The sequence below is a fragment of the Hyla sarda genome, chromosome 7, assembly GCF_029499605.1.
Source record: "Hyla sarda isolate aHylSar1 chromosome 7, aHylSar1.hap1, whole genome shotgun sequence".
Classification (NCBI taxonomy): Eukaryota; Metazoa; Chordata; class Amphibia; order Anura; family Hylidae; genus Hyla; species Hyla sarda.
The window spans coordinates 224,759,181-224,783,034 of NC_079195.1; the positions used below are offsets into that span (position 1 = coordinate 224,759,181).

At 42.3% G+C, this 23,854-nt stretch overlaps 1 long non-coding RNA gene across 1 annotated transcript; it reads right to left on the bottom strand.

Moving 5' to 3' along the window:
- Nucleotides 1–570: 570 nt before the first annotated feature.
- LOC130283420 (uncharacterized) lies at nucleotides 571–23,032 on the bottom strand. The gene is made up of 3 exons (XR_008846691.1): nucleotides 22,909–23,032; nucleotides 1,893–2,042; nucleotides 571–683 (listed from the first exon to the last, which is right to left on the bottom strand). It is a non-coding gene; the product is annotated as an uncharacterized LOC130283420 (long non-coding RNA).
- Nucleotides 23,033–23,854: the final 822 nt, after the last annotated feature.

Genomic DNA, 23,854 nt, shown 5'->3' on the forward strand with positions numbered 1-23,854 from the left:
TCCTATACGTCCGTTAGAAAATCCCATTATAGTCTATGGGATTTTCTAATAGCCGTTTGAACCCGTTATAGTCCGTTATTGATAACGGGCATTATGTTGTGACGGAAGATAGTACGGAATGTTCATGAACTATTTTCTTCCGTACTATCTTCCGTCACAACATAATGTCCGTTATCAATAACGGACTATAACGGGTTCAAACGGCTATTAGAAAATCCCATTATAGACTATAATGGGATTTTCTAACGGACAAAAAGGATTTTGTTACTGCCGTTTTCAGCTGGTTTTCAGACAGAACTTCATACAGATGTTTAAAAACGGAGAATGTTGTAGTGTGAAAGAAGCCTTATATTATTTCATTATTATTATTATTATTATTAATAACAACATTCTTATCATTAGCATTATTATTATAATGTTAGTTGTTAAAGGGGTATTCCAGGAAAAAAACATATTTTTATATATCAACTGGCTCCAGAAAATTAAACAGATATGTAAATTACTTCAATTAAAAAATCTTAATCCTTCTAATAATTATCAGCTGCTGAAGTTGAGTTGTTCTTTTCTGTCTGGCAACAGTGCTCTCTGCTGACACCTTTGTCTGTCTCGGGAACTGCACAGTGCACAGAACGGAACATCATACGGAGGTTTAAAAACGGAGAATGTTGTAGTGTGAAAGAAGCCTAATAATAATGATACATAATAACATTTCACTTTTCCAAATTGAAATAATATAATTAGCAACTAAAATAATAATAATAATCACAATAATAATACTTAAATAAAAAAAAAACATTGTTGACATTTCTGTAAACACTGTACAGTGACCCCCCCGATCCCCCCCCCCCCCCCCCGTTCTACGATGGCCCCGTTTTACGGTGCCCCGTGTGGTCCGCTGACGATCACTTACCTGTCCTCGGGGCTCCGGCGCGTCCTCTTCGGGATCCCCTGCATTGTCGGCGCTCTCCATCGTCGTCATCACGTCGCTGCGCACGCCGTCCCGTCATCCAATAGGAGCGGCGTGCGTTGCGACGTGATGGCGGCGACTGAGAGCGAGGATGTCGGGGAAGCAGAGGCCTTGCTGGAGCGACAGGGACACCTCGGGGACGCGGCGACAGCGATGGAGGGCGACATCCAGGGCAGCGGTGCCGGTCCGGAGCGGCGGGGACAGGTATGTACAACTTCCTCTAACAGTGGTCTTCAACCTGCGGACCTCCAGATGTTGCAAAACTACAACTCCCAGCATGCCCGGACAGCCAACGGCTGTCCGGGCATGCTGGGTGTTGTAGTTTTGCAACATCTGGAGGTCCGCAGGTTGTAGACCACTGTCCTATACTTCACATTGCACGGATCCCTCAACATACGATGGTTTCAACAAACGATGGTCCATTTGGAACGGATTACCATCGTATGTTGAGGGACCACTGTGTTTATATAAACACACACACATATATATACACACTTATTATTATAATATATAGTAAATATTATTTAATATTATATATATATATATATGCATATCATTATAATATATTATATATATATATATATATATACACACACATTATTATAATATATTATATATTTAATTAATATATACGTATATATGCACACGTATTATTATAATATAATACGTAATAAATATTTTTTAATTTACGTATATATATAAATATGCATATCATTATAATATATTATATATAAATATAACTATTTGTACTGTAATTTAATTTATAGATATATATTTATATTATTATAATATAATATAATCTATATATATATATATATATATATATATGTATATATATATATATATATATCTATGTTTATTCATTTAAAAAAAAAAATCATTGTCTTCCGAAGATACTTGTATTTGTCTTTTCTGCTTTTGTTACCTCTCAATGTAGATTTCATTTCGCTGTCTGTTTGGTATTCTGTCCATTTGCCCTCGCTGTCATTATTCTGTGTTCATCGACAGAAGACTTATAGTTGGCAAAAACCTATCAGGTAGGCCGGACAGCGGATAATTGAGGTGATGATCAGAGCTTGCAAAAGACAATTGATAGTGAAAGTGTCAAAGGCTTTACCTAACAAGATCTGTAGCCTTTGTGTCCCGCAGCCCTGTCTAGGGATGGACAGAATATGGAATAACAGGGACATCTAAAGCCTATCGATAGCTGCAATTACACCGCACAATACTTCCGCGCTCTCCTCTATGATGAATACATTTTTTGACACAGCTGCAAGTTATTAAATAGAAGGGTGAACTCTAAAGAAATGGTCCTGACCTTCAAAAGACTTTTTACCACTGAAGAATATTTAGCACGGGGGGGGGGGGGGGGGGGGGGGGGGGGAAATAGGGGTGAAACGCTTTCATTCCAACGACATATCCTGCATGTAAAACAATCAATAAATATAGAAAAGTGAAAGACTTTGAATTCTATTTAAAAAAAAAATTTAAAATAAATAAATACTTTTCGCAACTTAACAACCTTGTATTACGTAAATGTCATTTTAAAATTAATAATAAAAGAAAAAAAATGAATTTAAAAAACCATTTACTCTCTTAAAAATGTATAAGTATTTAGTATAAAATGTAAGAAATGCCTAAATTATAATAAATCATGAACAACATAATCTGACTGATAAAAAGTGTAAGTTGTCCGGTTTTGTAGTTAGGTATTTATTTTAGTTGTTTTATTTTTTTCTGTTTATTTCTTTATTTGGATCCATTGAATGCGAAATAAAATAAAAAACGCAACTCAAATGGGAAATGTAGGTAAAATCTGTTCAAAGGTTAAAATTAAAAGAAAAGAAAGATAAATGAAACATTTTCTATAAAATCTAAAAAAATCTATAATTGATCTCATATTTATCTATCTATCTCATATCTATTTATCTATCTCATATCTATCTATCTCATATATATCTATCTCATATCTATTTATCTATCTCTCATATCTATCTATCTATCTATCTCATATCTATCTATCTCATATCTATCTATCTATCTCATATCTATCTATCTCATATCTATTTATCTATCTCATATCTATCTATCTCATATATATCTATCTCATATCTATTTATCTATCTCATATCTATCTATCTCATATCTATTTATCTATCTCATATCTATCTATCTCATATCTATTTATCTATCTCATATCTATCTATCTCATATCTATTTATCTATCTCATATCTATCTATCTCATATCTATTTATCTATCTCATATCTATCTATCTCATATCTATTTATCTATCTCATATCTATCTCATATCTATTTATCTATCTCATATCTATCTATCTCATATCTATCTATCTCATATCTATATATCTGTCTATCTATTTCATATCTATCTATTTCATATCTATCTCATATCTATCTATCTCATATCTATCCATCTATCTATCTATCTCATATCTATCTATCTCATATCTATCTCATATCTATCTATCTCATATCTATCTCTCTATCTCATATCTATCTATCTATCTCATATCTATCTACCTAATATCTATCTATATATCTCATATCTATCTATCTCATATCTATCTATCTCATATCTATCTCATATCTATCTATCTATCTCATATTTATCTACCTATCTATCTCATATCTATCTATCTATCTATCTCATATCTATCTCTTATCTATCTATCTCATATTTATCTACCTATCTATCTCATATCTATCTATCTATCTATCTATCTATCTCATATCTATCTCATATCTATCTATCTATCTCATATCTATCTCATATCTATCTATCTATCTCATATCTATCTACCCACCCATCAATCTCATATATATCTATCTATTTGGCTATTCTTTATCTATTATCTAACTATTATCTTTCTAATATCGATCTATTAATTGTCTGGCAATTATTTATCTATTATCTATTGCATATTTATCAATCTCATATCTATCTATCTCTATCTCATATAGAAACATAGTTCATATAAAATGTGTCGGCAGATAAGAACCATTCGGCCCATCTAGTCTGCCCAATAATCTGAATCCTATGAATAGTACCTGGTCCTATCTTATATGAAGGATAGCCTTATGCTTATCCCTATCTTGTATTAAGGATAGCCTTATGCCTATCCCTATCTTATATGAAGGATAGCCTTATGCCTATCCCTATCTTATATGAAGGATAGCCTTATGCCTATCCCTATCTTATATGAAGGATAGCCTTATGCCTATCCCTATCTTATATGAAGGATAGCCTTATGCCTATCCCTATCTTATATGAAGGATAGCCTTATGCCTATCCCTATCGTATATGAAGGATAGCCTTATGTCTATCCCTATCTTATATGAAGGATAGCCTTATACCTATCTCTATCTTATATGAAGTATAGTCTTATACCTATCCCTATCATATATGAAGGATAGCCTTATGTCTATCTCTATCTTATATGAAGGATAGCCTTATACCTATCCCTATCTTATATGAAGGATAGCCTTATACCTATCTCTATCTTATATGAAGGATAGCCTTACACTTATCCCCATCTTATATGAAGGATAGCCTTATACCTATCTCTATCTTATATGAAGGATAGCCTTATGCTTATCCCCATCTTATATGAAGGATAGCCTTATGCCTATCCCTATCATATGTGAAGGATAGCCTTATACCTATCTCTATCTTATATGAAGGATAGCCTTATGCCTATCCCTATCTTATGTGAAGGATAGCCTTATGCCTATCCCTATCTTATATGAAGGATAGCCTTATATATCCCATGCATGCTTAAACTCCTTCCCTGTATTTGCAGCGACCACTTCTGCAGGAAGGCTATTCCATGCATCCACTACTCTCTCAGTAAAGTAATACTTCCTGATGTTACTGCAGAAACCTTTCCCCTCTAATTTATAACTCTGTCCTCTTGTGGTAGTTTTTCTTCTTTTATATATACTCTCCTCCTTTACCGTGTTGATTTCCTTTATGTATATAAAGTCTCTATCATATCCCTCTGTCTCTTCTTTATACATGTTAAGGTCCTTTAACCCCTTAAGGACCCCGCCAATTTTCACTGTAGGACACGGCCATTTTTTGCACATCTGACCACATTAATAACTCTGGGATGCTTTTACCTTTCATTCTGATTCCCAGATTGTTTTTTCGTGACATATTCTACTTTATGTTAGCGGTAAAATTTTGCCGATACTTGCATCATTTCTTGGTGAAAAATTCAAAAATTTGATGAAAAAATGGAAAATTTAGCATTTTTTGTAATTTGAAGCTCTCTGCTTATAAGGAAAATGAATATTCCAAATAAATGATATATTGATTCACATAAACAACATGTCTCCTTTATGTTTCCATCATAAAGTTGACGTGTTTTTACTTTTGGAAGACATCAGAGGCTTCAAAGTTCAGCAGCAATTTTGCAATTTTTCACAAATTTTTCAAAATTGAAATTTTTCAGGGACCAGTTCTGTTTTGAAGTGGATTTGAAGGACCTTCACATTAGAAATACCCCACAAATGACCCCATTATAAAAACTACACCCCTCAAAGTATTCAAAATGATATTCAAAAGGTTTGTTAACCCTTTAGGTGTTTCACAGGAATAGCAGCAAAGTGAAGGAGAAAATTCAAAATCTTTATTTTTTAAACTGGCATGTTCTTGTAGACCCAGTTTTTGAATTTTTACAAGGGGTAAAAGGAGAGAAATCTTCCTAAAATGTGTAACCCAATTTCTCTTGAGTAAGGAAATACCTCATATGTGTATGTCAAGTGTTCTGCGGGCGCAGTAGAGGGCTCAGAAGGGAAGGAGTGACAATGGGATTTTGGAGAGTGAGTTTTTCTGAAATTGTTTTTGGGGGGCATGTCACATTTAGGAAGCCCCTATGGTGCCAGAACAGCAAAAAAATAAAAATAAACACATGGCATACCATTTTGGAAAATAGACCCCTCAAGGCATGTAACAAGGGGTCCAGTGAGTCTTAACACCCCACAGGTGTTTCACAACTTTTTGTTAAAGTTGGATGTGTAAATGATTTTTTTTTTTCACTAAAATGCTAGCTTTTCCCCAAATTTTTAATTTTTACAAGGGTTAATAGGAAAGAATGCCCCCCAAAATTTGTTACCCCATCACTTCTGAGTATGGAAATACCTCATATGTGCACGTCAAGTGCTCTGTTGGCGCACTACAATGCTCAGAAGAGAAGGAGTCACATTTGGCTTTTACAAAGTAAATTTTGCTGAAATGTTTTTTTGGGGCGAGGTCCCATTTAGGAAGCACTATGGTGCCAGGACAGCAAAAAAAAAAACCCCACATGGCATACTATTTTGGAAACGACACCCTTCAAGGAATGTAACAAGGGGTACAGTGAGCCTTAACACCCCACAGGTGTTTGACGACTTTTCGTTAAAGTTGGACGTGTAAATATTTTTTTTTTTCACTAAAATGCTGGTTTTCCCCCAAATTTTACATTTTTACAAGGGGTAATAGGAGAAAATGACCCTCCAAATTTGTAACCCCATCTCTTCTGAGTATGGAAATACCTTAACACCCCACTCGTGTTTGACGACTTTTGATGTTTTTTTATTCTTATTTTCCACTAAAATGCTGGTTTTTCCCAAAAGTTTAAATTTTTACAAAGGGGTAATAAGAGAAATGCCCTCCAAAATGTGTAACACCATCTTTTCTGAGTATGGAAATACCCCATGTGTGGACGTCAAGTGCACTGCGGGCGCACTACAATGCTCAGAAGAGAAGGAGTCACATTTGCAAATTTTGCTGAAATGGGGGGGGGGGGGGGCATATCGCATTTTGGAAGCCCCTATGGTGCCAGGACAACAAAAAAACCACACATGGCATACTATTTTAGAAACTACACCCCTCAAGGAACGTAACAAGGGGTACAGTGAGCCTTAACACCCCACAGGTGTTTGATAAATATTCATGAAGTGGGATGTGAAAATGAAAAATTTGATTTTTTTTACACTAAAATGCTGGGGTTACCCCAAATTTTTCATTTTCACAAGTGGTAAAAGGAGAAAATTTCATTGTAAATGTGTAAATACATTTCTTAGGAGTAAGGACATACCTCATATCTTGGCGTAAACAGCATGCACACCGGTCTCAGAGGTGCCGGAGATCAGTCAGGGTCCTTGAGCTTTGGCTTTCTCCTATGGAGCCAGAACAGTGGGATCCCCCCTCAAGGGGCATTACATGGGGTAAATAACTGGGGTACACTAAATAACTAAAATGGGGTACAGTGGGACATAAAATTATAAATTATGTTCCCAGAATGATGACCCAGAGCATAGCCAAAACTAAAAAATATGCCCACCCCAAAACCTATGCTCTGAATCATCATTTTGGGAATGTTATGTGTGTGGCCGTTCCTAACCTGTTGCCTCAAATGCGCACCCACTCAGGTGGACAGAGAGCGCTGCGCATTTGAGGCAACATAAAAAGTCCCCGATGATAGTGACTCAGTGACCCATGACCCATTTTTTGGGAAAAAAAATACCCCCAGAGGTCTTATCAGTTATTTTTTTTGATTAAATTTTTTTCAGATGAAACATTATTTTGGGCAATTTAGTGGTTTATGGGGTTAAAACTTGGAATGCACTCTGGACTTGGTACATTGGGGTCAAATTATGGAAAATTTAAATGAGAAGGGAAAATTTAGTACTCCATGGAAGTGTGATACTCCCTGAAGCAATCCTTAATGCAGAGGCCCGGATGATCGGGGCAAGTGTCACATTGAGTGGTGGTGTCCTTCCGAATCCCCCTCCTGTAACACACTCTGCATCTTTTCTGGGTTCGTCCCTTCTTTCCAGTGTGGGGGACTTCACCTGGAAAGTGTTGGCCTGAGACGATCCTGGCACCTATAACTCCAGTTCCTTGGGAAGTCTGGCCTGCTCTTTCCCGGTCGCCAAAGATCAGGACCTTTAGGACTTCTTTTTGGAACTGGAGGAATGTCCCTGTGTTGCCAGCGTGCTGGGACAGTACAAAAGCGTTGTACATGGCAACCTGTACCATGTAGACCGCAAGTTTTTTGTACCATGCCCGTGTTTTGCGCATGGCCATGTATGGCTTGAGGACTTGATCAGAAAGATCAACTCCCCCCATATACTGATTGTAGTCCAGAATACAATCAGGCTTGAGGACCGGTGTTGTGGTACCTCGCACAGGGACAGGTGAGCTGCCGTTACCATGAATAGCGGTCAGCATAAGGACATCCCTCTCATCCTTATACTTGACCAACAACAGGTTTTCATGGGCAAGGGCACGGGACTCACCCCTGGGAATAGGTGTCTGCAGAAAATTTTGAGGGAGGCCTCTCTGGTTTTTTCGCACGGTCCCACAAGCAGACGTGGATCTGGCGGCAAGGCATGTGAAGAGAGGGATGCTGGTATAAAAGTTATCCACGTACACGTGGTAACCCTTATCCAGCAATGGGTGCACAAGGTCCCAAACAAGTTTCCCGCTAACACCCAGAGTGGGGGGACATTCTGGGGGTTCAATACGGGAATCTCGTCCCTCATATACCCTAAACTTGAGAGTGTACCCGGAGGTACTCTCACAAAGTTTATAGAGCTTCACGCCATATCGCGCCCGCTTCGAGGGAATATACTGGCGGAAGATGAGTCTCCCCTTAAAACTGATAAGAGACTAATCAACCGACAGGTCCATGAGCGGTACGTAGGCCTCCAAAAATTTGGCCCCAAAGTGATCGATGACCGGCCTCACTTTGTAAAGCCGGTCATAGGCGGGATCACTTCGGGGCGGACATGCCGCATTATCTGCATAATGAAGACATTTCCGAATCGCCTCGAACCGCTTCTGTGTCATGGCCATACTGTACAGCGGGGTCTTGTATAGGACATCCCCGCTTCAGTAGTGCCTGACACTAGGCTTTTTGACCAGGCCCATATGCAGCGTGAGGCCCCAAAATGTCCTCATCTCTGCTGCATCAATGGCGCGCCATTCATTGGGCCTGGCCAAAAAAGAATCTGGGTGGTGGGCGTGGAACTGCCTGGGGTACAGATTCGTCTGCTCCACCATTAGATTGACCAGGCCGTCACTGAAAAAATTACTGAAATAGTCAATTTCAGTGAACCCGGCCGTGTCAATCCGGATTCCGGAGTCGCCAACAAACTCCGGAATCCGTGGCTGATAACCCTCTGGGGGTCTCCAGACAGAGTCACCGGAAGGGGGCTCCGGTAAACTTGTCTGGGGGGTCGGACTTCTAGTACCAGCGGCATAGTCGCTTGTACTAGTGCCGGCCACTGGGCCACTATCATGGGGGGTGCGTGGCCTCGCCTGGCGGCATCTCCGCCGCCGTACAGGGGACTCATCATCAGTACTAGATGATGAGGAGGACGATGAAGAACACAGGAATGTTGGATCTTCATCATCCTCACTGGCAGATTCGGAATTGGAGGCAAGAAAAGCGTATGTCTCCGCTGCCGAAAATGCCTGCCGAGCCATCGCCTTTTTCTACGGTGGCGGGGGTGGTGGTGGGGTGGCGGTGTCAGGGGGGGGTGTTGGGGGGTGGGGAGTATGTACTGTGTGTGATTGGTGTAACTATAAACTGTATGGGGGGGGAAGCGCTGCGGCCAAAAAAAAATGGGGGGCCAAATGCAGCGCCCTGAACCCCTAATAGGGCCCGGGTAACACTGAAAAATTGCAGCGGACCCTTGGGGACCTATTAAGGGGTCAGGGGGGGGGTGGAACATTTTTTTAACTTTTTTTTAACTTTTATTTTACTTTTTACCCCACCTTTCCCTGGGCTGTATTCTTTCCCTGATCTATGGGGGGCTTCTTTACTTCTGTGGGGGCTCCGATCTCAGCAGAGGGGGGGTCCCGGTCTTCATCCAGCAGCTCTAACCGCTGACTGAACCCAGCCAGCCGCGGGAGCTGCAGGAGGATGCGGTTAACCCCTCCCCTGCCGGCTGCTATTGGCTGGACGATCATCCAGCCAATAGCAGCGATCCTGGGGGGGTGACGAAATCGCCACCTCCCCATAGATACAGGAGGTGACCCGCATCACCGGAATCGCAGCGATTCACAAGTGTGAACTCGCTTGCGTTTTTTTGTGATCGCCGACATGGGGGGGTCTAATGACCCCCTGAGTGTTTGCACGGGAGGCCTGCTGAATGATTTCAGCAGGCATCCCGGTCCGATCCCTGTCCGGCGCCCGGCGGGGCCCTGAATTGTCTATGACGTACGCGTACGTCATGGGTCCTTAAGTACCAGGGTGTCATGACATACGCGTACGTCAAGGGTCCTTAAGGGGTTAACCTTTCCTGGCAAGTTTTATCCTGCAATCCCTGTACTAGTTTAGTATCTTCTTTGAACTCTCTCTAGAATATCTATATACTTCTGGAGATACGGTCTACAGTACTGCGCACAATACTCCAAGTGAGGTCTCACCAGTGTTCTGTACAGCGGCATGAGCACTTCCCTCTCTACTGATAATACCTCTCCCTATACATCCATGAGCACTTCTCTCTTTCTACTGCTAATATCTCTCCCTATACATCCAAGCATTCTGCTAGCGTTTTCTGCTGCTCTATTACATTGTCTTCCTACCTTTAAAGGGGTATTCCAGGAAAAAACTTTTTTCTATATATCAGCTGGGTCCAGAAAGTTAAACAGATTTGTAAATTACTTCTATTAAAAAAGCTTAATCCTTTCAGTACTTATGAGCTTCTGAAGTTAAGGTTGTTCTTTTCTGTCTAAATCCTCTCTGATGAAACCTGTCTCGGGAAACGCCCAGTTTAGAAGAGGATTGCTATGGGGATTTGCTTCTAAATTGGGCGATAGATCGCCGCGGTGCCACTGCTGGGGACCCCGGGGATCGCTGCTGCGGCACCCTGCTATCATTACTGCGCAGAGCGAGATCGCTCTGCACGTAATGACGGGCAATACAGGGGCCGGAGCATCATTACGTCATGGCTCCGCCCCTCGTGATGTCACGGCCCGCCCCCATCAATACAAGTCTATGGGGGGGCGTGGCGGTTGTCACGCCCCCTGCCATAGACTTGCATTAAGGGGACAGGCCGTGATGTCACGAGGGGCGGAGCCATGACGTCACGCTGCTCCGGCCCCTGTATTGTCCGTCATTACGTGCAGAGCGATCTCTCTGTGCAGTAATGATGGCGGGGTGCCGTATCGGCGATCCCCGGGGTCCCCAGCAGCGGGACCGCAGCGATCTAACATCTTATCCCCTATCCTTTGGATAGGGGATAACATGCCAGGGGCGGAGTACCCCTTTAACTTCAGAAGCTCATAAGTACTGCTGGTCTCCCCCACATAAGCCCTGGGTGGAGCTTCTCTCTCTTCTGCTGAGGTCCAGTGCAGTCTTGTCTAGTGTGTGTGTCCAGAGTGTTGGAGACCTCAAAGTCCAGTTCTGCAGCCGCCATCAAGTCAAGTAAGATAAAGTCACAGCTTTATGAGTCAAGTCAGTCCCTGTCATCTGTCAAGTCAGCGTGGTCTGCATTCAATTGTCCAGTCCTACTACAAGTCCCCGCAAGCCCTTAAGGTCTCTGCGTCACTGGTCACCTCCTTGGGTCCTGGCTGAACTGTATAGACTTTAGCATCTGTCTACCCTCAGTAAAGCTACCATTGTCCGTAACTTGGCGTTGGGGTCTTTATTGCCCCCGTGCCTAGCCCAGGATCCAGCGGTATACCTTCGGGTGGCTATAGGAAAAACCACGCCCTGGCGTCACAAATACAAGGGGTTAATGCCATCTGCCCCTAGGGTAACAACATCTGCCCTCATCACACCCTGCTACCACATGTCTATCTATCTATATAAAATCTATCTCAGATCTATCTAATCTATCTATCTATCTCATATATTGATCTCATATCTCTGTATCTCATTTCTATTTCATATCTATCTATCTATCTATCTATCTCATATCTATTTATCTTGTATCTATCTATCAATCAATCTATCTATCTCATATCTATATATCTCATATCTATCTATCTATCTCATATCTATCTCGTATCTATATATCTCATATCTATCTATCTATCTCCTATCTATCTATCCATCTATCTCATATCTATCAATCTATCTATCTCATATATTGATCTCATATCTCTGTATCTCATTTCTATTTCATATCTATCTATCTATCTCATATCTATTTATCTTGTATCTATCTATCAATCTATCTATCTCATATCTATCTATCTCATATCTATCTATCTATCTATCTATCTATCTCATATCTATCTCGTATCTATCTATCTCATATCTATCTATCTATCTCCTATCTATCTATCCATCTATCTCATATCTATCAATCTATCTATCTCATATCTATCTAACTATCTCATATCTATCTCATATCTATCTATCTATCTATCTATCTATCTCATATCTATCTATCTCATATCTATCTCATATCTATCTATCTATCTCATATCTATCTATCTATATATCTCATATCTATCTATCTATCTCATATCTATCTATCTATCTCATATCTATCTATCTATCTCATATCTATCTATCTCATATCTATCTCATATCTATCTATCTATCTCATATCTATCTATCTCATATCTATCTCATATCTATCTATCTATCTCATATCTATCTATCTCATATCTATCTATCTATCTCATATCTATCTATCTCATATCTATCTATCTCATATCTATCTCATATCTATCTATCTATCTCATATCTATCTATCTCATATCTATCTATCTATCTCATATCTATCTATCTATCTATCTATCTCATGGCTATCTATCTCATATCTATCTATCTATCTATCTATCTCATATCTATCTATCTCATAGCTATCTACCTTCTTTCTCTTTTTTCCATCCTTGCTATCTATTATTAAATATCTGTCTGGCTATCATTTATCTATTATCCCTCTATTATCTATCTATCTTCACTAATTATCTGGCCGTTATTTATCTATTATCTTTTTATCTATTATCTATTTTTCTGTATCTAACTAGACAAATCTCAACATTTATGACTATATATAAAAAAAAAAAACACATTAAAAATTCTGCCCTATGAAGCCCCTTCTATCTGCAGAGGTCACGTTGGCTTTGTCAGGTCGCCTCATCCTCGGAGGCAGCATGGCCGCCTGTCTCTTAAAACACTTAGAGGATATTTTGACTTCTTTTTCTTGATCCTCACAAGTCAATAGGCCTTAAATGGCAGAATGAAAAGGGGAAAAAAGAAAATCAGATGACAGGATTAGCAGATGATGCCGCCGCGGCCTCCGACCCACCTGGGACCGTGGAAGCCATCAGCGGCTGGAATCAATTTCTGAATAGTTGTCAATGCGGCCGCTGAGCTCTTTATATGTCATTTCTCTTTTACAGTGTCGCTGAATCCCATTTGACAATTTACAGTCTGAGACTCGCCACGTGGACGGCGCCAAGTTAACGGTCGCTTTTCATCTAACTTTATCCTTGTCATCTCGCCAGGTAATATTTTCTCGCTCTTTCCGGAAAAATCTCAATAGAAATTTCTCCTAATTATAAACCCTCCACAATAAGGCGCAGGCGATATATATTTATAGGCCGGGTAATCCTCATCTATTTTACACAGGCCGGCGAATAAAATAAGACATTGCACTCCGCGTCTTCCTAATATCTGTTATGACTGCTGCCAGACACCTACAGATAAAAATATATAAAAAAAATATACAGATTTATATGTCAGGATTTGCCTATATTTGCTCTTTTTTGTGTGTTTTAGGGACAGGTTTTTTTCCCATTGAGATAATAAGATAATAACATTTATCCATTGGGTGTACAAAGGAGAGGCAGACATGTTTGTTTTGGTTGTGGGTCAGACAACAAATATGGCAGCCACCTGTGAAATTTTGGTTTAGGTGTAAATACACTGAAAATTGGGGGAGATTTATAAGAACCTGTGAAGAGGAAAAGTTGACCAGTTGCCCATAGCAACCAATCAGATTGCTTCTTTCATTTTTGAAAAAGGCCTGTGAAAAATGAAAGTAGCGATCTGATTGGTTGCTATGGGTAACTGGTCAACTTTTTCTCTGCACAGGTTCTTATAAATCTCCCCAATTGTGTTTTCGAGCCATTTGCGTCACTTTTTCTGATTCATACGAGGCTGGGGCTTCAGAGTGGCGCCTTGAACTAAGGGTCTCCAATGCTTTTGACAAAAAATGTCAGAAAACAAGACCCCCTGTCCCCCCTAAGATGTCCTGTTGATGAACCTGGTAAAGATCTGTAAGGGCCAGTTCACACTGGGAAATTCTGCCAGGAATTTTCGCTCAGAGCAGCTTCCCATTGATGTCAGTGTGATAGCGCTGCGCAGTTCAATCTGTGGAAATTGTGCGGCCAAACATGCTCATTCTTTTGGCAGATTTCGGCACGGACTGCAATGCCATCATTGGGGACGGCGCAGGTCCGGTGCAGATTTAGCGCCAATTCATATCAATTCATAACACTTGGGGTACAGGATGATAACACTTGGGGTACAGGATAATAACACTCGGGGTACAGGATGATGACACTTGGGGTACAGGATGATAACATTTGGGGTACAGGATAATAACACTTGGGGTACAGGATGATAACACTTGGGGTACAGGATGATAACATTTGGGGTACAGGATGATGACACTTGGGGTACAGGATGATAACACTTGGGGTACAGGATGATAACACTCGGGGTACAGGATAATAACACTTGGGGTACAGGATGATAACACTTGGGGTACAGGATGATAACACTTGGGGTACAGGATGATGATGACACTTGGGGTACAGGATGATGACACTTGGGGTACAGGATAATAACACTTGGGGTACAGGATAATAACACTTGGGGTACAGGATGATGACACTCGGGGTACTGGATGATAACACTTGGGGTACAGGATGATGACACATGGGGTACAGGATGATAACAAGTGGGGTACAGGATAATAACATTTGGGATACAGGATGATAACACTCAGGGTACTGGATGATAGCACTTGGGGTACAGGATAATAACACTTGGGGTACAGGATGATAACACTTGGGGTACAGGATAATAACACTTGGGGTACAGGATGATAACACTTGGGGTACAGGATAATAACACTTGGGGTACAGGATGATGACACTTGGGGTACAGGATAATAACACTCGGGGTAAAGGATAATAACACTTGGGGTACAGGATGATAAAACTTGGGGTACAGGATAATAACACTCAGGGTAAAGGATGATAACACTTGGGGTACAGGATGATAACACTTGGGGTACAGGATGATGACACTCAGGGTAAAGGATGATAACACTTGGGGTACAGGATAATAACACTTGGGGTACAGGATAATAACACTTGGGGTACAGGATGATAAAACTTGGGGTACAGGATAATAACACTCAGGGTAAAGTATGATAACACTTGGAGTACAGGATGATAACACTTGGGGTACAGGTTAATAACACTTGGGGTACTGGATGATAACACTTGGGGTGCAGGATGATGACACATGGGGTACAGGATAATAACATTTGGGATAAAGGATGATAACACTCGGGGTACTGGATGATAGCACTTGGGGTACAGGATAATAACACTCAGGGTACAGGATGATAACACTTGGGGTACAGGATAATAACACTTGGGGTACTGGATGATAACACTTGGGGTACAGGATGATAACACTTGGGGTACAGGATAATGACACTTGGGGTACAGGATGATGACACTTGGGGTACAGGATGATAACACTTGGAGTACAGGATGATAACACTTGGGGTACAGGATGATAACACTTGGGGTACAGGATAATAACACTTGGGGTACAGGATGATGACACTTGGGGTACAGGATGATGACACTTGGGGTACAGGATGATAACACTTGGGGTACAGGAGGATAACACTTGGGGTACAGGATGATAGCACTTGGGGTACAGGATGATAACACTTGGAGTACAGGATAATAACACTTGGGGTACAGGATAATGACACTTGGGGTACAGGATGATAACACTTGGGGTACAGGATAATAACACTTGGGGTACAGGATGATAACACTTGGGGTACAGGATGATAACACTTGGGGTACAGGATAATGACACTTGGGGTACAGGATGATGACACTTGGGGTACAGGATGATAACACTTGGAGTACAGGATGATAACACTTGGGGTACAGGATGATAACACTTGGGGTACAGGATAATAACATTTGGGATACAGGATGATAACACTCAGGGTACTGGATGATAGCACTTGGGGTACAGGATAATAACACTTGGGGTACAGGATGATGACACTTGGGGTACAGGATGATAACACTTGGGGTACAGGATGATGACACATGGGGTACAGGATGATAACACTTGGGGTACAGGATGATAACACTTGGGGTACAGGATTATAACACTCGGGGTACAGGATAATGACACTTGGGGTACAGGATGATGAAACTCAGGGTACTGGATGATAACACTTGGGGTACAGGATGATGACACTTGGGGTACAGGATGATGACACTTGGAGTACAGGATGATAACACTTGGGGTACAGGATAATAACACTTGGGGTACAGGATAATAACATTTGGGATACAGGATGATAACACTCAGGGTACTGGATGATAGCACTTGGGGTACAGGATAATAACACTTGGGGTACAGGATGATGACACTTGGGGTACAGGATGATAACACTTGGGGTACAGGATGATAACACTTGGGGTACAGGATAATAACACTTGGGGTACAGGATGATAACACTTGGGGTACAGGATGATGACACTTGGGGTACAGGATAATAACACTTGGGGTACAGGATAATAACACTTGGGGTACAGGATTATAACACTTGGGGTACAGGATAATAACACTTGGGGTACAGGATGATAACACTTGGGGTACAGGATGATGACACTTGGGGTACAGGATGATGACACTTGGGGTACAAGATGATAACACCTGGGGTACAGGTTAATAACACTCGGGGTACAGGATGATAACACTTGGGGTAGAGGATAATAACACTTGGGGTACAGGATGATGACACTTGGGGTACAGGATAATAACACTTGGGGTACAGGATGATAACACTCGGGGTACAGGATGATGACACTTGGGGTACAGGATGATGACACATGGGGTACAGGATAATAACACTTGGGGTACAGGATGATGACACTTGGGGTACAGGATGATGACACATGGGGTACAGGATGATAACACTTGGGGTACAGGATAATAACACTTGGGGTACAGGATGATGACACTTGGGGTACAGGATGATGACACATGGGGTACAGGATGATAACACTTGGGGTACAGGATAATAACACTCAGGGTAAAGGATGATAACACTTGGGGTACAGGATGATGACACTTGGGGTACAGGATGATGAAACTCAGGGTACTGGATGATAACACTTGGGGTACAGGATGATGACACTTGGGGTACAGGATGATGACACTTGGAGTACAGGATGATAACACTTGGGGTACAGGATAATAACACTTGGGGTACAGGATAATAACATTTGGGATACAGGATGATAACACTCAGGGTACTGGATGATAGCACTTGGGGTACAGGATAATAACACTTGGGGTACAGGATGATGACACTTGGGGTACAGGATGATAACACTTGGGGTACAGGATGATAACACTTGGGGTACAGGATAATAACACTTGGGGTACAGGATGATAACACTTGGGGTACAGGATGATGACACTTGGGGTACAGGATAATAACACTTGGGGTACAGGATAATAACACTTGGGGTACAGGATTATAACACTTGGGGTACAGGATAATAACACTTGGGGTACAGGATGATAAAACTTGGGGTACAGGATGATGACACTTGGGGTACAGGATGATGACACTTGGGGTACAAGATGATAACACCTGGGGTACAGGATAATAACACTCGGGGTACAGGATGATAACACTTGGGGTAGAGGATAATAACACTTGGGGTACAGGATGATGACACTTGGGGTACAGGATAATAACACTTGGGGTACAGGATGATAACACTCGGGGTACAGGATGATGACACTTGGGGTACAGGATGATAACACTTGGGGTACAGGATGGTGACACTTGGGGTACAGGATGATAACACTTGGGGTACAGGATAATTACACTTGGGGTACAGGATAACACTTGGGGTACAGGATGATAACACTTGGGGTACAGGATAATAACACTTGGGGTACAGGATAATAACACTCGGGGTACAGGATGATAACACTTGGGGTACATGATAATAACACTTGGGGTACAGGATGATAACACTTGGGGTACAGGATGATAACACTTGGGGTACAGGATGATAACACATGGGGTACAGAATGATAATACTTGGGGTACAGAATGATGACACTTGGGGTACAGGATGATTACACTTGGGGTACAGGATAATAACACTTGGGGTACAGGTTAATAACACTTGGGGTACAGGATAATAACACTTGGAGTACAGGATAATAACACTTGGGATACAGGATGATGACACTTGGGGTACAGGATAATAACACTTGGGGTACAGGATGATAACACTTGGGGTACAGGATGATAACACTTGGGGTACAGGATAATGACACTTGGGGTACAGGATGATAACACTTGGGGTACAGGATAATGACACTTGGGGTACAGGATGATAACATTTGGGGTACAGGATGATGACACTTGGGGTACAGGATAATAACACTTGGGGTACAGGATAATGACACTTGGGGTACAGGATGATAACACTTGGGGTACAGGATGATAACACTTGGGGTACAGGATGATAACACTTGGGGTACAGGATAATGACACTTGGGGTACAGGATGATAACACTTGCGGTACAGGATGATAACACTTGGGGTACAGGATGATGACACTTGGGGTACAGGATGATAACACTTGGGGTACAGGATGATAACACTTGGGGTACAGGATAATGACACTTGGGGTACAGGATGATAACACTTGGGGTACAGGATGATAACACTTGGGGTACAGGATTATAACACTCGGGGTACAGGATAATGACACTTGGGGTACAGGATAATGACTCTTGGGGTACAGGATGATAACACTTGGGGTACAGGATGATAACACTTGGGGTACAGGATTATAACACTCAGGGTACAGGATTATAACACTCGGGGTACCGGATAATAACACTTGGGGTACAGGATAATGACATTGGCTCTTGAGATACATGTGAATGACACACTGACAATGGCTGTCCGGGCATGCTGGGAGTTATAGTTTTACAACATCTGGAGGGCCACAGTTTGGAGACCACTGTTTTAAGGGCTAGATGGGAAAAAAATCCCTATGAAAATGGGAAATATTAGTAAATGCCCTTATGTGAGTTGTGTTTACTATAAAAATCCACTGAGCTCTGCTGCTGATAGGACGAGATTTAGTGGGTGTCCTGAGGGTGAAATGGTTTTTAAAGAAACATACACATGCAAATATCTCAGAAGAACCATCTACACATTTACGCAAAATTTAACCCCCTATATTTTTATACTTGCACCAACGTGGTGACATAGTAGGATTTTCTAGAAGACCCCTTGCTGGGGAAGGTGAACACATCCACAAACCAGAAGACCTCCAGCTAAGTCATCCATCAATACCCCGTGCACTGTAATCCTTCATCAGCATCAAACCTTCCTCTCTGATCTCTCTGGCCCCGGGGCCACTGATAGTGCTGGGGGGCCACTGTTGTCTCCATCCTGGTCATGGACACCAGTCATATCCATCATTGCATCAATTTATGCTCAGAGCAGAATTAATGATAATTCAGACAAGGACTCATCCAGGTCAAAAACACCGGAGAGAAATCAAAAAAAATAATCCATTGTATGAATGAAAGAGAAAAAAAAGTTCAATATTGAAATGTAATGTCTAATATTCTAGAATGAATCATATTGCGGGTCTATGTTACTTATCTTCACACTATGGCCGGCCGCTGACTACGACTACAGAAGATGGTGTAGTATGGTGTTCGTCCTGGACTCTCTTCATGGTGTTGGTCCTAGACTCTCTTCATGGTGCTGGTCCTAGACTCTCTTCATGGTGTTGGTCCTAGACTCTCTTCATGGTGCTGGTCCTAGACTCTCTTCATGGTGTTGGTCCTAGACTCTCTTCATGGTGTTGGTCCTAGACTCTCTTCATGGTGCTGGTCCTAGACTCTCTTCATGGTGCTGGTCCTAGACTCTCTTCATGGTGCTGGTCCTAGACTCTCTTCATGGTGTTGGTCCTAGACTCTCTTCATGGTGCTGGTCCTAGACTCTCTTCAAGGTGTTGGTCCTAGACTCTCTTCATGGTGCTGGTCCTAGACTCTCTTCATGGTGCTGGTCATGGCCAGCCGCTGACTACTACTACAGAAGATGGTGTAGTATGGTGTTGGTCCTAGACTCTCTTCATGGTGCTGGTCCTAGACTCTCTTCATGGTGCTGGTCCTAGACTCTCTTCATGGTGCTAGTCCTAGACTCTCTTCATGGTGTTGGTCCTAGACTCTCTTCATGGTGCTGGTCCTAGACTCTCTTCATGGTGTTGGTCCTAGACTCTCTTCATGGTGCTAGTCCTAGACTCTCTTCATGGTGCTGGTCCTAGACTCTCTTCATGGTGATGGTCCTAGACTCTCTTCATGGTGCTGGTCCTATACTATCTTCATGGTGTTGGTCCTAGACTCTCTTCATGGTGCTGGTCCTAGACTCTCTTCAAGGTGTTGGTCCTAGACTCTCTTCATGGTGCTGGTCCTAGACTCTCTTCATGGTGCTGATCATGGCCAGCCGCTGAATACTACTACAGAAGATGGTGTAGTATGGTGTTGGTCCTAGACTCTCTTCATGGTGCTGGTCCTAGACTCTCTTCATGGTGCTGGTCCTAGACTCTCTTCATGGTGCTGGTCCTAGACTCTCTTCATGGTGTTGGTCCTAGACTCTCTTCATGGCGCTGGTCTTAGACTCTCTTCTAGTGTTGAGCGGCATAGGCCATATTCGAATTCGCGAATATATGGATGAATATTCGTCATATATTCGCGAATATTCACGGTTTATTTTCGCATATGCAAATATTCGCGTATGCGAAAATTAACATATGCGAAAATTTGCATATAAAAAAAAACCTGTACAGGCAAAAATTCGCATATGCGAAAATTCGCACACCAGTCTCACACAGTAGTATTAGAGCCTTCTTTACACCACACAAGCTGGAAGCAGAGAGGGATGATCACTGTGATGTGTACTGTGAAGAAAAGAAAAAAAAACGAATATTCGTAATTACGAATATATAGTGCTATATTCGCGAATATGCAATATTCGCGAATAAAATTCGTATTGCGAATATTCGTGAGCAACACTACTCTCTTCATGGTGCTGGTCCTAGGCTCTCTTCATGGTGTTGGTCCTAGACTCTCTTCATGGTGTTGGTCCTAGACTCTCTTCATGGTGCTGGTCCTAGGCTCTCTTCATGGTGTTGGTCCTAGACTCTCTTCATGGTGCTGGTCCTAGACTCTCTTCATGGTGCTGGTCCTAGGCTCTCTTCATGGTGTTGGTCCTAGGCTCTCTTCATGGTGTTGGTCCTAGACTCTCTTCATGGTGCTGGTCCTCTTCATTGGAGCCAATGCTGTCAGAGGTGAAGAAAACTAGAAGATAAGCAGCCAAATGTCAAGTTATAAAGGAGCATTCTCAATGTAAAAGGGGTATTCCACCCCTAGACATCTTATCCCTTATCCACAGGATAGGGGATACGATGTCTGATTGCAGGGGTCCCGCCGCTGGGGACTCCCGCAATCTCCCTGCTGCACCCGGCATTTGTTTAGTGTTGGGTGCAGCACCGGAGGCTGGTGACATCACGGTTGCGCCCCGCTCATGATGTCACGGTCAAGGCTCACGGTCATAGACTTGCATTGAGCGGCCGTGGCGGCCTCAGCCCCGCTTTGCAGTCATCCGGCTCGGAGCGAAGTTTGCTCGGTGCACCGGATGTCTGGGGTGCCGCAGCCGAGATCGCGGGGGTCATGCCGCTGCGGATAGGGGATAAGATGTCCAGGGGCGGAGTACCCCTTAAACCCTGAGGACCCCCATACCCATGAGGAGAATGGAGTCTTCTGACACTAATTCCGACAGTGGAGAGGTAGTCTCAATCCAGTGTTTATAACTCTCTCCATTCAAGTCTGTGGGAGTCTTGGAAAGAGCCAAGATGACTTGATAATCCTATAGAAAACCTATTTTAATGGGGTTTTCCAGGGCTATCATCTGATATGTCACTAATATTTATCAGTGGGGGGGTACGACTCCTGGAACCCCTGAGATGAGATCAGCTGACTGAAGGGGTCATGGGATTCCAGAGAGTGTTGCATCTCTTTTAAATTACCAGGAACAGTGCCCTTTATTTGATAGTGGCTTTGCCTGGTACTACAGTTTTGCACCCCATTGCATGGCAAGATTATAGGCCAAATGATCTGATAACCGCCCTTTGTCATATGGCCAATGATCAGTCAATGAACAAGCAAATGCAATATTTCTGTCAGCTAATCGCAGGCTTTTGACAGGTCGCACATGGTAATAGGGGATGTGTGGCTGACAAATGACAGACGTAAAGGGCCACATAAACAATCCAGCCCTGAAATAGGCTCGTTTTGGGTGGGGATCAGGATGCAAAATACATCTCGTAGCCAAAAGTTCACGAAACCACCATCAAACACCCAGTTCTCTTGATCCAGTTGTTGGTTTAGGCTAAAGATTAGAAGATGGATGAACACAAAATGGTGGAGGCCTCTTAGATCCCCAAGGTAGTAGAGACCTTGTCTCCGCCCTTTTACACGCCTCACCTTACTACAAGGGTGACAAATTAAAGGAGAACTCCAGAATATAAAAATTGTCCCCCATAGTGCTGGCAGTAAAAAAGAATAAAGACGTACATACCTTGCTTCGCTCCCCCGGGACCTCCGGTAACCGACTCCGTTCTCCGCCACGATCCTCTTCCTGGTTGCTGGTGGTCTGATGAATCATACTGCGCTCAGCCAATCCCCGGCCGCAGTGAAGTCCCGATTCGCAACCAATCAGATCACTTCCTTCATGTTTCAGAGGCCTTTTCAAAAATGAAAGCAGTGATCTGATTGGTTGCTATGGGCAACTCAGAAACTTTTCCTCTGGACAGGTTTTGATAAATCTCCCTCATACGGTTTACTTTTTCCCATATGGTTCCATCCGTTTTTTTGCCATACGGTTTTCTTTAGAAAAACTGATTGAAAACAGTATGACAAAAACGTGGTGTGAACCCAGCCTAAGGGTACGCTCACACGCGCGGATTGTCGCAGCGTATAGACAGCATAGAGCGGGGCCTTCACCAGTGGATCCGCAGCATAAAATACACTGTAAATCCGCTCGTGTGAACGTACCCGAACTCTGGGCCGAACCAATGCACAGTGTATCCGCCCCTAATATGTTATTATGTTGAATTTGAGAAAAAATTTGTCAATGTAAAGTGATTACATGACATACATGAACCAATGCACAGTCACTACCTACAATAATGGACTGATCCAATAAATTGTCCCAGCTATCTGTGATAGCCTGGGGGAGTAGGATATGGGGAGTGTAGCTGTGCGGTGATTAAAGGGTGTTTGTTATCCCTTGCTATTCGTGACGCCAGGGTGAGGGCTCCTCAGTAATGCTTGTCCTACCGCCACCCTTCCCAAGAGCGATAGGGAGGTAGATCATAATAGAATGTCCACAACCGGAGAGTTTTCTGAAATAGGTATTACTTTTACTGCAAAGCTTTATAAACTGAACAGTCTCTATGCATACAACTGTTTCTTTGGAGATTGACAAAGGTTGGGACTTTAGCAAATTTAGAGTCTTTTAGTAT